This window comes from Macaca thibetana, chromosome 6, assembly GCF_024542745.1.
Source record: "Macaca thibetana thibetana isolate TM-01 chromosome 6, ASM2454274v1, whole genome shotgun sequence".
Classification (NCBI taxonomy): Eukaryota; Metazoa; Chordata; class Mammalia; order Primates; family Cercopithecidae; genus Macaca; species Macaca thibetana.
Window position 1 is genome coordinate 82,635,186 of NC_065583.1, and position 16,230 is coordinate 82,651,415.

Sequence of the window (16,230 nt, forward strand, 5' to 3'; positions counted from 1 at the left end):
CATTTTATATATTTTTTAGTTCTTTTTTAAAAAACTATTACCTAAACTCTATACTTTACTTGGATTTCATTGATTTTTCCATTAACTCCCTCTTTTCTGTTGTAGGATTAAATCCAGAGTACCACATTGCGTTTAGTTGTCAAATCTCCCCAGTCGTCTTTGATCTGTGAGAGTTTCTAAGTCTTTCCTTAGTTTTCGTGATCTAAACCATCTTGAAAAATACTGGCCAGGTATCCTGTAGAATGTCTTTGAAATCTAGATTTGTCTGTTTTTGGTTGTTTTTTTTTTTTTTTTTTTTTTTTTGAGACGGTGTCTTGCTCTCTTGCCCGGGATGGTGTGCAATGGCGCGATCTCTGCTCACTGCAACTGCCGTCTCCTGGGTTCAAACGATTCTCCTGCCACAGCCTCCTGAGTGATGGACTACAGGTGTGCGCCACCATGCCTGGCTAATTTTTGTATTTTTAGTAGAGATAGGGTTTCTCCATGTCGGGCAGGCTGATCTTGAACTCTTGACCTCAGGTAATTCACCTGCCTTGGCCTCCCAGAATGTTGGGATTACAGGTGTAAGCCACCATACCTGGCCTTGTCTATTATTCTTAGGATAAACTAGGGTTATTGGTTTTTAGAAGAATACCACAAAGATAAAGTGTGCTAGTCACATCATGGGAAACATGTTATCCTCATGACATTACTGGTGGTGTTAACCTCCATCACTTGGTCAAGGTAGTATTTGCAAGTTTCTCTACTATAAAGTTCCCTTTCCATAATATATTCTTTGGAAGCGAGTCACTGTGTCTAGCCTACTTTCAGGAAGGTTGGGTAGGAATTAAATTCCATCCTCTGGTGGGGGGGAGTATTTACATATATTAAATGGAATTTCTATAAGGAAATTTATGAATCGTTTATATATGTGTGGATTTATATGTGTGCTTATATGGATTTAGTGGATTATATGTAATCCACTAAACTAGCTTACAACTCTATAAAATACATATTTGTGTATAATATTTATGTGTTTATGTATAATAGGTACTTTTATGTACCTAATGTATAATAGTTGACTTTTTTGTTACTTAAATTGATCTAGCCTTGGCTCTTGGAAGCTTTCTTAGTTTGGCTTGTATGTTTCTTTTACATACTCCCTTACTTTCACCCTAGAATCAGCCACTCTCCAAGGAGCCTTGGTTCCATTTTTGTGGAGAATGGTATTAGAAACCAAGATTTGGGTATTGGGTATGCTTCTTGATATTCAAGTGTCACTGCTTTTATTTCCTCTCAGTGAACGAAGTGGACAGAGCTAGGTAATATATATAGATACACTATGTATACCTACATATCTGTAGTAATTTCTGTATCTTTCCATCTATATACATACCAGCTCATACATAAACATGAGTTCATACCAATGGCTCCAACTCTAATCCTGTACTATAGGGTTCATTCTAACCTTTGTTTCTTATTCCTTTGTAACTTCCTTATTCAACAGTGAGAAACCTGGCTCTCACCATCCACCATTTATGTGCTTATATATTCATTCCTAATATACATGTAAAGCAGTTTTAGAATTTTTAGATATACTTTATCAGGAGAAACTAATTTCCCAACTAAAATATGGTGTTTATGTACAGTACACTTTAATATTTAGCCTTTAAGTTTCTAGTCAAAACACTGTTTTCTGATGTTGGTCAAGTTCATTTTTCCCTCACCCATTTGAGTGTAATTATGTGATAAATTTGTAATAAAATTAGACTCATTTGTCACAATATGCATTCCATCCTGTGATCCTCATCATACCGGTTGATTTTTAAAATTTGTGTATATTAATACTTATTCCATGAGGCACTGTTCTGTGGGTTTTGACAAGTGCATAGAATCATTTATTCTCTATTCCAGTACTGTACAGAACCATTCCTTCATCTTAAAAGGTCCCAGATCTACGGAACCAGAATTTCCATTTTGGCAAGATTCCCAGGAGAATTGTATTCATGTTAAATTCATATGCATGTATATGAAGCTGTTCACCTATAATCATTCAGCATCTTGCCATGTTTTAAAGTTATAAATTAATTTCAAGAAAGACTGTTATAATCTAGGGGTGATAATGGAATAGCCAGTTTAAATATACAATTGAGTATATTCAAATTTGTGGGACCAAATGGGCATGAAAGTGAGGTAAAAAGAAAATGAAGGGTAAATTACTGAAGTCATTTAATGAGCTAGTTGGAAAGTTTTCATAGCATGCTTTAACTTTTGTAATTTCAATAATGATGAGAAATGCAGTTTGAAAAGAAAGGAAGAACAAATAATATATATTCAAAAAAGTGTTAGAGGGGAAGTTTTTTTGTTTTTTTTTTAAGACAGAGTTTTGCTCTGTCGCCAGGCTGGAGTGCTGTAGCATGATCTCAGCTCACTGCAGCCTCTGACAAGTGATTCTCCTGCCTCAGCCTCTCGAGTAGCTGGAGTAACAGGCACATGCTACCACACCCAGCTAATTTTTGTATTTTTCGTAGAGATGGGGTTTCACCATGTTGGCCAGGATAGTCACGATCTCCTGACCTCGTGATCCGCCCACCTTGACTTCTCAAAAGTGCTGGGATTACAGGCGTGAGCTACCGCACCTGGCTCAGGAAGATTTTTATAGAAGTCATAGTCCCCCAATAAAGAAGTGTGCAAATCCCCTAATAAGGAGAATATGTTTGACATCTAGCTTTGCAGTTCTTTACCTGAGGTTTATTCATTGTTAAAAGTTTTTGGCCAGGCGCGGTGGCTCACGCCTGTAATCCCAGCTCTTTTGGGAGGCTGAGGCGGGTGGATCACGAGGTCAGGAGATCGAGACCATCCTGGCTAACACGGTGAAAACCTCTTCTCTACTACAAATACAAAAAAATTAGCCAGGCGTGGTGGCAGGCACCTGTGGTCCCAGCTACTCGAGAGGCTGAGGTGGGAGAATGGCATGAACCCAGGAGGCGGAGCTTGCAGTGAGCCGAGATCGCACCACTGCATTCCAGCCTGGGTGACAGAGTGAGACTCCGTCTCAAAAAAAAAAAAGTTTTTGTGTGGGTTAGTTCCAGGTGAAGGAAGGAAAAGGAAGCATAGCAGAAAAAACACTACCCATGGGGAGTGTATTCCCCATGTGAATGGGTTGGAACCACTAGTTTTAGGGAGAAATTCCGGGAATCTTGTTCCAAAATCAACTTGTATATGTGACTGAGAAAATTAGTGTTTATGATTGAAAATATATTATCTATCACTATGGTATGAGGTGACTGTTGAGTCAGAAGTCAACTTTAAATGTTAAATTGTGCTCAGAAGTTTCTTTGGTGTAGATAGATTGAGATCTAAGTTATTGATATTAAAATATGTAGAGACAAAGCTGGAGATGTGCAAAGTTCTATTCAAACAGTACTGACTTCTGGAATTCAGTGTCTACAGTATCTCTCAGAACTGAGGCATAAGACACAAGAATAGTGGGTTAGTCTTAATGAGAATGACTCCGAATAGCTATTTCTCAGTTCTACTGTTGTTGCTTTCAGAAATACAAGTGTTTGTTTTCTGATAGTTATTTAGATGATTGAGCAATTACTGTGTGGTAGATATCATGGGATTCTAAAATTTGAGTTCCTTTAAAGCTTATAATCAAGAAAGAGATAAAAGTCTTCAAAAATACATGTATATATCAGGTGAATACCATAAATGCAGAGAGATACCAAAATCTGTGGCCGTTCAAATGTAGGAGTGTGGTTTGATCATAAGGACAAGTATCAAGCCCAATATTAAAATGAAGAGGATTTGTTGTTGTTGTTTTTTTTTTTTTTTTTTTTTTTTTTTAGTTTCTTTGTTTTTGGAGGGATTGACTTAAACCATGATAATCTTAAATTTCACATATGTTAAAAATGTCCTGGTAATGTGACTTTGGTGATAAGGCATTTTGACAGGATTAAGCAAAAAGCAGAGTGACTTAATTTTTATACTAAGGAAAAGTATGTTAGTAAAAGATCGTGAGTCTTAGGATCAAAAGTTTTTATGTCAAGGCATGGGGCCTTTGGAAAAGAGTGAAGTAACAGTCTAAATTCCTAGAAGCCTAAAACAAGAAAGAGTCTTTTTGTTTTTGTGCTTGATACTGATTATTATTACTTCTGTAATACTGTTTTCACAGTTCTAAATGGTTCAGTCCTCAGTTACATTAGTAAACGGCAGAGGTTTGATATGAAAGGAAAATTTATAGTAAAAGAATCAGAATTAGTTGTATATGGGGTACCGAAATTCCTAATCATCTTTTATCTATTCCAGTTTTAGAATGTATTTTATAGTGAAGGATTAACCTAGTGTCCAACCTAGTATCTGATACATACTACATTGTTTATTTCACTTTTTTTAATCAAATGACTCACAGTAAAAGAAGTTTTTTCTTAGGTGCAGTACAGACCTATAGGTATATGCAGACAGATGAAATACCACATAACAAATAATTTTGTTTAAAATTATATATTGCTGGTAACTTCATTTTTTTGTGGTAGTATTCGTTAAAGTAATATAAAAGCATATAAATATTTTAAAACCCTTTTTTTTTTTTTTTTTGGCGGTAGAGTTTTGCTCTTGTTGCCCAGGCTGGAGTGCAATGGTGCAATCTCAGCTCACCACAACCTCCGCCTCCTGGGTTCAAGAGATTCTCTTGCCTCAGCCTCCCAAGTAGCTGGGATTATAGGCATGCACCGCCACACCTGGCTAATTTTGTATTTTTAGTAGAAACAGGATTTCTCCGTGGTGGTCAGGCTGGTCTCGAACTGCCGACCTCAGATGATCCGCCCGCTTTGGCCTCCCAAAGTGCCAGGATTACAGGCGTGGGCCACCGTGCCCTGCCAAAACCTTTTTAAAAAAGCAGACTAAGTATCAATAATCTCTTTAAAATTGAACTTTATTTATTTATTTATTTTATTTTATTTTTGAGACGGAGTTTTGCTCTTGTTGTCTAGGCTGGAGTACAATGGCACAGTCTCAGCTCACTGAAACTTTCACCTCCTGGGATCAAGCGATTCTTGTGCCTCAGCCTCCCAAGTAACTGGGATTACAGGCATGTGCCACCATGCCTGGCTAATTTTTTGTATTTAGTAGAGGTGGGGTTTCACCATGTTGGTCGGACTGGTCTTGAACTCCTGACTTCAGGTGATTGACCCACCTCAGCCTCCTAAAGTACTGGGATTTTGGGTGTGAGCCACTGCGCCCAGCCAAAATTGAACTTTTAAATGTAGGCATTATTTGTGTTAACTGAAATATTATTATTAATAATTTGAAGTTTATGTTAAAGTAGTGACAGTAGTAAAATGAGCCCCATGTACACACCATACAGCTTCAACATATTTCGATTCATAGCCAATCTAATTTAATCTCTTAACTCCTATTACTCTCTCCAACCTCACTTGATTTTTTGGAAACATAATTTCTGTGTGTGTTAGACTTCTACCTGAGAGATAATACTAAAGGGGGGAAAATCATTAAGGTTTGCCTGCTTGTTATAACTATAAATTAAAGATTTAGAGATTTTCATTCATGTCATAATATTGTAATAAATTTTGTATGTATGTTAGGAAACTATTTTTCAATGACTTTTCAATGTATATATCCATAGCCCTTATTTCTCATCTGATCATTCTCTGCTTACTAGAAAATACTTTCTCTTTTTTTTTTTTTGAGAAGGAGTCTGGCTCTGTCGCCCGGGCTGGAGTGCAGTGGCCAGATCTCAGCTCACTGCAAGCTCTGCCTTCCGGGTTTACGCCGTTCTCCTGCCTCAGCCTCCCGAGTAGCTGGGAACACAGACGTTCGCCACCTCGCCCGGCTAGTTTTTTGTATTTTTTAGTAGAGACGGGGTTTCACCGTGTTAGCCAGGATGGTCTCAATCTCCTGACCTCGTGATCCGCCCGTCTCGGCCTCCCAAAGTGCTGGGACTACAGGCTTGAGCCACCGCGCCCGGCAGAAAATACTTTCTCTTGAGTTTATCCCAGGTTCAACACAACTAAGTAATCATCTTTGAAATCAGTCATGTTAAAAGTTATTCTTCCTAGTATCGCTCCACTTTCAGCAGTTTTAAATTTCTTCAGTTAGAAACTTTAAGGAGATAGAATCATATTGTACTTTAAGAAGAGTTTATAGTACAATTTTGTCTTGGATTTGTAGTTTAGAATGCTGAAAGGAACTGTTGTTTTTGCTGGTCAGTGTTTAACAAAGCAGTGAAACTACCTGGTTTTCAGAGTTGTACAGATGAGAAGATGTTTTCCAGGTCTTCTGAAACCTTTTACAGTTTTTATTTGTACTATGTCATCAAACTTTTTATTTGTGTTTATGTGTGTGTATACTCCATCATGATGTAAAATGTATTATATAGGTCATGGTCCAAAAAGTTGGAAAGCCATTGCTTGACTTTGGCCACTATTCTTTTTTGTTGTTGTTAATGCTTAGCATTTAGTCGTTGCCTACTACTTTCCAGATTCTTTCTGCAGTCATGCTAAAGTGGACAGTGGTCTATAAAATAACTAAAATTAAGGTCCTGACTGAATGATCTTCAAGACCTAGTTAGCAGAGAGATATATGTATACAAATAATTGTAATATTGTGAAGGAATTGTTAGTAACTTGAGCACAGTATTGTGGGAACATGAGCTAGAGCAGTGATGTGTGCCTGGGGAAATCAGGGAATGGCTACCTAGAGGACATAGTTTTGAATAGTCGTGGTTTTGAATAGTCTTGAAGAGTGAAAAGTTTTATTGATTGCTTTGGAGAGAAAGCATTCTCCAGACAGAGGGAAAAGTATAGAGAAAGATACTGATGCTGAGTCCTAAAATCACTCCCCATAAAACTATGCGTGTGATTTCATTTCCCCTATTTTCAGTTCCTCAGTCAGGAATTGGACCAGTTGTATTTTATCTTTTTACTTTCACATAAAGTTTTTTTTTTTTTTTCCTATGGCATTTTGTTCCCAATAGAAACTCTAGCTCAATACTCATTAGTTGAGGATATGAGCAGGTGAGTTAAAATTGTGTATGTATAAAACATGTTCTTTCCAAAATGTTTATTTCACAAAGTTAGTACAGCTGTTAGGCTAGAGAAACAGTTAGGGTACTGTATTAGAGAACTAAAAACACAGAGGCTTAAATATAACTACTTCTCTTTCACTCCCAGGTAAGGGAGTTCAAACCTTTGGGCAGCCTTACTTTTGTTAATGTATGGCTTCCAATACTAGTGGTTACCCTTTTCAGCTAGCAGGGAGAAGATGCAAAGGGGGAGGATTTAAGGCAAGCCACTTCATATTTAAGGCTATGATGTAGAAATCACACATCACCATCACCTCTAGCTGTATCTCATTGGCCACAGCCTACTCACATGACTACACTGAGCTATGGAAGATACTGAGAAAGCTAATCTTTAGCGGGGTGGGTATGTGTCAACCAAAACTGGGGGGATGGTTATTAATACTAGAGGACAAGCAAAATGGATACTGGGTGGATAGGTTGGGGCACATTTTCTGCCACAAACATTAAGGAATTTTTTTAAAAATAAACTACTCCTCTCATCCTAAGAAATTAGGGACTTTTATTTTTCTGAACTTCCTTTTAGTTCTCCATAGATATTCATAATTTGTACCCTTGTTATTACAATGTTGGCATTTATTTACACAGCCTTCTCTGATCCTTAATTTATTTGTCTGTATTATGAAAATAAAAGGATTAAATAAGAACCTAATATCTGGCACATAGCACCAACTAACAAATAACATCATATTTTCCTTTTTTAATTAAATAATTAAATAATTAGTTCTATGTGGCAGAAACCTGAGGCTCATCTAACCAGTGTACAGATATAAATACAACTAGAAGGAGAAGAAAGGGCTAGAGAGCTAGAGGAAAATAATTTGTGGTTGAACTTCAGAACATCAAGTTAGTCCAGAATTTACCCTGTAAGTGTGTGTCCAAAAATTCTTCCAAGAATTCCTTAAAAGAAGGCCGCCTCCCCTTTTTTTAAGAGTTAGGGTCTGGCTGTTGTCCCTGCTAAAGTGCAGTGGTACAGTTGATAGTTCATTGCAGCCTCGAACCCTTGGGTTAAATGATCCTCCTACCTTAGCCTCCTGAGTAGCTAGGACTGAAGGCATATGCCACCTCGCCCGGCTAAGTTTGTATTTTTTTTTTTTTTTTTTGGAGAGACGGGATCTCATTATGTTGTCCAGGCTGATCTCGAACTCCTGGCCTCAAGTGATCTTCCTGCCTCAGCTTCCCAAAGTGTTGGGATTACAGGTGTGAGCCACCATGCCTAGCAAGAAGCTCTTTCAAATGACATTGACACTTAAGCAGTAGCTATAGGTGGAAGGGAACAAGAGGCATAGGATGAGAATGTAGTGCACTATGCTCTATTCTTTAGTAAATAAAATTCTTTGATTTCTTTATTTATAGCTCTCTTTGTCAAGCACACCATCCTCCATTATAATTCTGTGGAAAATTAGTTTACCTTCTGTCAGGGTTTCCCCAACACCCCCAACTGGAATCTAATTCATCTAATCACTGTTAACTGATAAAAAAAAAAAAAAAGGAAATAAAAAGTAGGGAAATTATATATACAAGAAAGAAAATCTTTATGTGCTAAGAATAGAAGTAAATAAATATATGTTATTTAATGTAATTGAAAATAGATCTAAGGCTTTTGACATATAATGTTTAAATACACATAAACAGTCTATTCTGTAGTGCTACTAGCAGTTTCTGAGGTGGCTATTGTATACATTTGACTTTGCCTTCTTTATTTTATTTTATTTTTTTGAGATGGAGTCTTGCCCTGTCACCCAGGCTGGAATACCATGGCTCAATCTTGGCTCACTGCAACCTCTGCCTCCTGGGTTCTAGTGATTCTCATGCCTTAGCCTCCTGAGTAGCTGGGAACACAAGCATGTGCCACCACACCTGGCTAATTTTTGTATTTTTAGTAGAGATGGGGTCTCACCATGTTGGGCAGGCTTGTCTTGAACTCCTGGTCTCAAATGATACACCAGCTTCATCCTCCCACAAAGTGCTGGGTTATAGGCATGAGCCACCCTGCCCAGTTTGACATTTGCCTCTTTAATGTTCATTTTTATCTTTTCAGATTTTTTAAAAAGAAGTTTTGTTATTTTATTTCTACTGGCCTAGTTTGGCCAATTTATTGATACATTATACATTAGATAATTGTATTTCCATTTTTCTTACATTGAATGTTTAGTTGCCTGTTATGTTCACTTTACTTCTGTGACTTTTAAATTTTTGCTTCATTGTACATTTTTACTACCTGCAAAGAAGATTTCATAATCATGGATGTTAATGAAGAAAACTTGTGATATAGTAGGTTGCAAAAATCACACCTCTTACACTTCAGTATATATATATATATATATATATTTTTTTTTTTTTTTTTTTTTCTTTTAAACCATTCTCCATAACAGTCAGTACATATTTTAGAATAAAAAAAGTATTCTTTTACTTAAGGCCTGTATTGTTTATTAAGTTCAGGAAAATTTACACTAATACAGTACTTGGATTTTCAGCCTGCATTCCAGTTTGGTCAATCATCTTTCAGTACAGAGATTACATATTGCATTTGACTGTAGTATCTCTTTAATCTCCTTTAATCTGGACAGTTCCTCTTTCTTTGTCTTTCATGACATTGGCATTTTGAAAGACTATAAGCTAGTTATTTTATGGAATATATTTCTCAATTTGGGTTTTTCTGGTATTCACTTATCATTATATCCAAGTTATGTGTTCCTTACTCTGCATACCTGGCTGGAGAACTGTATAGGTAATGATACATCTTCTCAAGTGTTTCACAGCTGGAGCTCACATTGTTTGTCTGCCCCTATTAGTGATGCTACATTCAGTCACCAGGACATGGTGTCCAGTTTCTCCACTGTGATTTCTAATTCATTTGTTAACAGCTAAGAAGCAATTTGTGAGAAGACACTTTGAGTCTATGTAAATTATTCTACTCAGCAAACTCTTCCCCTAGATTTAGTATTCATTGATGATTTTTTGCCCGAATCAGCATTTTCTTGGATGATTGCATAATTATGGTTTTCTAAGACTAATATCCTGTCCATATTTACCAGTTGACATTCTGAGCTCTATCAGAGCCCTCCTCTGTGTGTCTGTTTCTGTCATCAGCACCGACTCAAGGGTTCCTGTTTTATTTACTGAGTAGTGATCCTTAACTGTCTTTATTTTTATACTCAAATCAGATTTGGTCAATGGAAGCCCCTTCAAGTTGGCTCCCATGTCCTTTTGTTTTTCCTCTGTACTTTTTGACATTCCTCCATATATATGCATTTTTTTTCATTTTGGCACAGGAAGGTGGTTAGACTCATCTTGTATCTTCCCTGTTGCAGCCTTAGAACCTGCCGTTTCTCAAAGGAGCTGTAGTTTATTTAAGTGTGGAGTAGTATTTAGAAGTCAGAATCTAGGTACTAGGTGATTGTAAATTTAAAACTTCAGAAAGGATGAGTTTACATTGGTTGATAAATAGCACATCAAAAGATACACTTGTAAATAAAAAAGATATCTGCAGAGGGCCATTTTTTTTTTTTTGTATCACTATTTGTGGAATCAAAGAACTGAAAACAACATGTACATCCTTGAGGGACATGAAACTATGGTGCATCTACAAAATGGAGTATATGCAGTTGCACAAATATGTCTACTACTACAGAATGATCTCCTGGATATAATGTGTATATAATCTGCTACCATTTATTTAAGAGTAAAATATGTTAATGATTATTTATGAAAGGGGAAATATAAACATTCTTATTCATAATTTGCTTATGTTAAAAAAGGGGAAAATAAAAAATTTTAAATGGTTACTATACGGGAAGAGAGGACGTAGTGTACAGGAGTCAGGAATGGAAGCTGAACTTCTGACCATAACTTGTTCTGTAGCTCCAAAGTTGGATCCAAGTAAATAAAGCAACATAAAAATCAAAAGTAGTAAGAAAGCACAGTCTCTATTTAAAAAAGCAAATGGTCCTAACTGTGCCAAATTGGTGGTCACACAGAGATAAATTATTTTACCTGACTTTATAGCAGTCATTTGACTGTAGAAGTGAGTATTCCTGAAAACAAAAAGAATTGCATAGTCATTTTAACTTGAATAATCATACTGTTTATAATGTATTATTTTGAAACTATTAAAAATAAAATAAAGCAAATAATTAGTGCCATTTGCAACCAACTCAGCCTGAGTGACGACATGAATATACAATCGAAGTAAAAAGCCTGCAGTTTTGAATTACATGAATTCTTAATGTATTTTCTCTAAATAAATACGCGCATCCTAGCTCATTCCATTGAAACATCCTAAATAAGGCAACCAGTCCAGTAGTATTGCAGCTTAGTTTCTAATTTATTATAAATAGAAGGGCTTTTTGATAAAATGACTGGGTTATAGCCCCAGGCAACAAATACACAAGATGAGCCTGGTACATCCTGTCATACTAGAAAGGCAGTTAGGTTATCAAAGACTACTTCAGGTCTTGTCAGAAGGACTTAGGTGCTAATAAAGGGTTTCTTGTTGGCAAAAGGTGGGAGTTTGGACATCAAGGATGCTGACAGTGGATTAAAATTTATAAAATAAATTGAAATCCACGAGTTCATAATGGGACTTAAAAAATTATTGGTCAACTTTAAAAGATGCTGGCGATTTAACTCATTTTGAAAACTGGTAAATAAGGAAAAGAAATAAAATCCCTTCATGAACTATATACCTCAGAGTTAACAAATACAATGAGGGAGAAGTTTCTCTTTATAGAAGTATTCTACCTAATAATGAAGAAAAGATGTTTTGAGTAACTGATGAATGATGTCACCACTTTACTGCCTCTAATTAATGGAAGAAAACATATGATCATCAATGGCTACTAAAAAATACTAGGTATGAAGTGATGGGGAGCTTTATAATGGATGGATAAGGCTGGCAGTACCTGAGTCCACAGATTTTTACTAAGTCTCACACAAAAGGAAACAACAGAACATTAAATGCCATCTGGTAGAAGTCCACAACACCACATATAAACTATTCTTGTCAAGAACAGAACTTGAATCTGATCAAGCCTCTAGATATAATAGCCAGTTTATAAGAAATACAAGGGATAGAAAAATATATTAAATGATAACACGGGTGCACTTAGCAAAATCTAGAAAGCAGAATGGAAGAAACAATTATGAGACTAAAAGTATAGCCTGATGTGGGTATTTAATATTCAGTATACTTAATTTAAATGTTTAATAATATTAAATCTTTAATATTAAAGAAGTGATCTTTTAAGATATATTGGTATTGCAAATGTTTACAAATAGTTTCTTAGTTGAATCAAGATTGATATGAGTTGCTAATTGTGGAGCTGGGTGATAGATTCATGATAATTCATATTACTCTACAGTTTATATTTGAAATTGTATATAAAAATAAACTTGAAAAGACACTTTAATTTGAATTACTATTTTATCTTTTAAATGTGGTATTTCTCCTTAATTTACCCTAAGAAAACACTAAAATTTTATCACAGTACCTATTAATGGTGGTTTTTCTTCTGTGAATTAAGTGAGGAAAAGAATTCAATGGGTTTATTTATTTATTTATTCCATGGGTGTATTATCTGAATTAAGAATTCAGTGTTTTTAGTAATCTACCTACCACTTTAATAGTATTGTGCTAGTGAGATTTAATATACTTTAAGGATAACTCTTAAGTGTTGTACAGATATTTCAGTTTTATAAAAGATTAGTAATACTGGTTGTTACCTAAAATAAAATATTAATTGGAGATCAGAGATTTAGTAGCCAAATTTGTGAGTTTTACATAAAATATGTAAAACTGTCCCCTGTATCTCTTTGATTTACTTTATTTAGTCATTCATCTACCTGTGAAACATTGTACTCTTCATTTAATGCTTGACATAAGAGCAGCAATAAGCCAATCCCAGCACTCAAGGAACGTAAAGTCTTAGATGGGGTACCTGAAAACAAAAACACTACAGTGATTATTACATCGTTTGCTCGTAACCAAGATAGAGGTATATATTCAAGAAGTTTTGGGAGTGCTGAGGAAGGATACCTGATTTAACATTGGGTTGAGATAGAGTTGGCAGAGATTTGTTGGAGGAGTAGCTGTGAGGTGGGACTCAAGTTAAAAAATTACATAATAAAAAGAAAAGAGAAGGAATGATACAAAGGCAGGAAGTGGAAAGAGTAAGTGGCTTTCAGAGAATTACATGTAGCTTGCCATAGCTTGAACTTAGGGATTTAAGTGAGCAACCAGTTGAAAATAGATTGGAGAATTAGAGATTCCTGAAAGGTCTCATAGATGTTTGTTGAACTTTGTTACAGAACAGAAGACTTAAAAAAGAAAGGCCACGATCGGCTTTTTATTTTAGAAAGAGCATTTGCAGCAATAGGTGGAAATAAAATTTCTTAATTAGGGAGAGGCTTTTGACCTATTTTAGCTCAGAGTTTTCAGTCTATAATTTTTTTTTCTGGCCCCATATATATTTTTCTTTCATTTTTAAAATCTCTTTTTAAAAAAATCATGCAAAACATTTACATAATTCTAAAACTGAAGACTCATTTCAGTTGCTGTTCCTTCTGCTCTTCCCTCCCTCTGTCTTTAGGTGATCATTTTTTAATTAGTTGGGTTATTCTGCCATTGTTGCTTTTCAAAAAATAGAAGCGAATATATATAAATATTTTTCTTATGCAAAAGAGACATTCTGTAAACTTTTTTTTTTTCACTTAAACTGTATCTTAGATCATTCTATAGCAGTAAATAAGATATTCCTTACTCTTTTTGCATCTTGTTTTTTTGTTTGTTTTTTTTGAGATGTTTTGCTCTTGTTGCCCAGACTGGAGTGCAGTGGCATGATCCTGGCTCACCACAACCTCCACCTCCAGGGTTCAAGCGATTCTCCTGCCTCAGCCTCCCAAGTAGCTGGGATTACAGGCATGCGCCACCACACCCGGCCAGTTTTGTATTTTTAGTAGAGATGAGGTTTCTCCATGTTGGTCAGGCTGGTCTCGTACTTCCAACCTCAGGTGATCTAGCCGCCTCTGCCTTCCAAAGTGCTGGAATTACAGGTGTGAGCCCCCGCTCCTGGCTCTTTTTGCATATTCTTTATCCTACTAAAGAACAACTCAATAAAATACTTTATTCAGTATTTCTAATACCCAAGGTAAAGGCATTCTAACAATAAACCTGTGCGATTAGAGTAGCCTAGCCTCGGGTTGTTGCTTTTATCTCCAGTCAGTACTACTGCCTAAAGAATGTGAAAGGAAAGATTTCTATATTCATTTTAGAATTTTAATTTGTTAACAATTTGTATTAGCTATGCATCTGGAGTGACTAATGACTAATAAGAATTACAGGCCCACAATAGCCCCCACAATTCAGTCATTCATCTATCTACTGTTCACATATTTATTGAGCACACATCTGTGTGAGGCACTGTGCTAGGTACTCTGGAAAAAAAATGAGTTTCATAAATATCCGTTGTATCATAGATAGAAATTTAAGACCTCTTGAGGTCTGTTAACCTTACTGTGTATGATCTCTACTTTCAAGATCTTCAAAGGAGATACTTTATTGCTACTAGCAGAATAATTTAATAGAACTCAGATTCCTCAAAAGAAAGAGATACACTTTCTTTCTTTGCTGAAGAATTCATTTAGCAGCACTTACCTTCTAAGTGTTTTCTGACTACTGTACCAAACTTGGTTGTATCTTTAGTGCTCCCCACACATGTGGATCAGTTGTTTTAAACATAGCGAAGAATGATATTTATCCATTTATATGACTGTCTCAAGGTTAAATAGTTCTTTTAATGGTAAGGACTTCGTCTCATCTCAGTCTGTCCCCAGTGCCTAACATATGATAGTTCTCAATAAAGTGTATTGAGTAAATGAAATATTTTGCTTACCTACTGTTTTAAGGGAAAAATAAAGTTGTATATCAGGAAAAAAATTCTAATATCCTTGCTAAAATTTCTTGCAAGAGATGCAAGTAAAATATGGCCTTAAAAATTAAAATTTAATACGATGTTTTTGGACCTCAAAACTATGTGACCAGAGAGTAGACATGATGGCAAAAATGATGTTCATAACATAAGCCTTTAAGAAGCAAATTTTAATTTACCGTTTCTGTAAATATAACATTTATTCCATTAGATTTAAAAACACAATAATGCTTATTCATACTTTAAGCATTTATATATCTCACCTGTAGAATCAAAATTCTTCCTGCAAACTTTTATTTCTGTTTTCATGCAGAAATTATTAAATTCTTGCTCTGGAAAAAGAGAATTACTGTGTTGTCTTAGAGTAAATACCTCCATCTGGTGGCATTTTAGAAAATTACAGAAGAGGACAGGAAGCTTGTATTTTCTTTTTTTTTTTTTTTTTTTTTTTTTTGAGAGGGAGTCTGGCCCAGGCTGGAGTGCAGTGGCCGGATCTCAGCTCACTGCAAGCTCCGCCTCCCGGGTTTGCGCCATTCTCCTGCCTCAGCCTCCGGAGTAGCTGGGACTACAGGCGCCCGCCACCTCGCCCGGCTATTTTTTTGTATTTTTTAGTAGAGACGGGGTTTCACTGTGTTAGCCAGGATGGTCTCGATCTCCTGACCTCGTGATCCGCCCGTCTCGGCCTCCCAAAGTGCTGGGATTACAGGCTTGAGCCACCGCACCCGGCCGGAAGCTTGTATTTTCTTGTGTATCTGTAAACTATGTTACCTGTGGTTTCTCATAAAGCCAAATGAAATTACATCAAAATCTGATTGTACCGTATGTACCAGAAATTTAATGCCCTAGTTTTCAACATATAAACAAATGACCGGCCGGGCGCGGTGGCTCAAGCCTGTAATCCCAGCACTTTGGGAGGCCGAGACGGGCGGATCACGAGGTCGGGAGATCGAGACCATCCTGGCTAACACGGTGAAACCCCGTCTCTACTAAAAAAATACAAAAAACTAGCCGGGCGAGGTGGTGGGCGCCTGTAGTCCCAGCTACTCGGGAGGCTGAGGCAGGAGAATGGCGTGAACCCGGGAGGCGGAGCTTGCAGTGAGCTGACATCCGGCCACTGCACTCCAGCCTGGGCGACAGAGCGAGACTCTGTCTCAAAAAAAAAAAAAAAACCAAATGACCTTGGGGATAATTATATAATGAACTGTTTAGTCCAGACCATTT

General features: G+C 36.4%; 1 protein-coding gene across 3 annotated transcripts in view; it reads left to right on the plus strand.

Moving 5' to 3' along the window:
• CHD1 (chromodomain helicase DNA binding protein 1) overlaps positions 1-16,230 on the plus strand; it is a 75,208-nt gene that overhangs the window by 7,859 nt on the left and 51,119 nt on the right. The window lies entirely within an intron of this gene.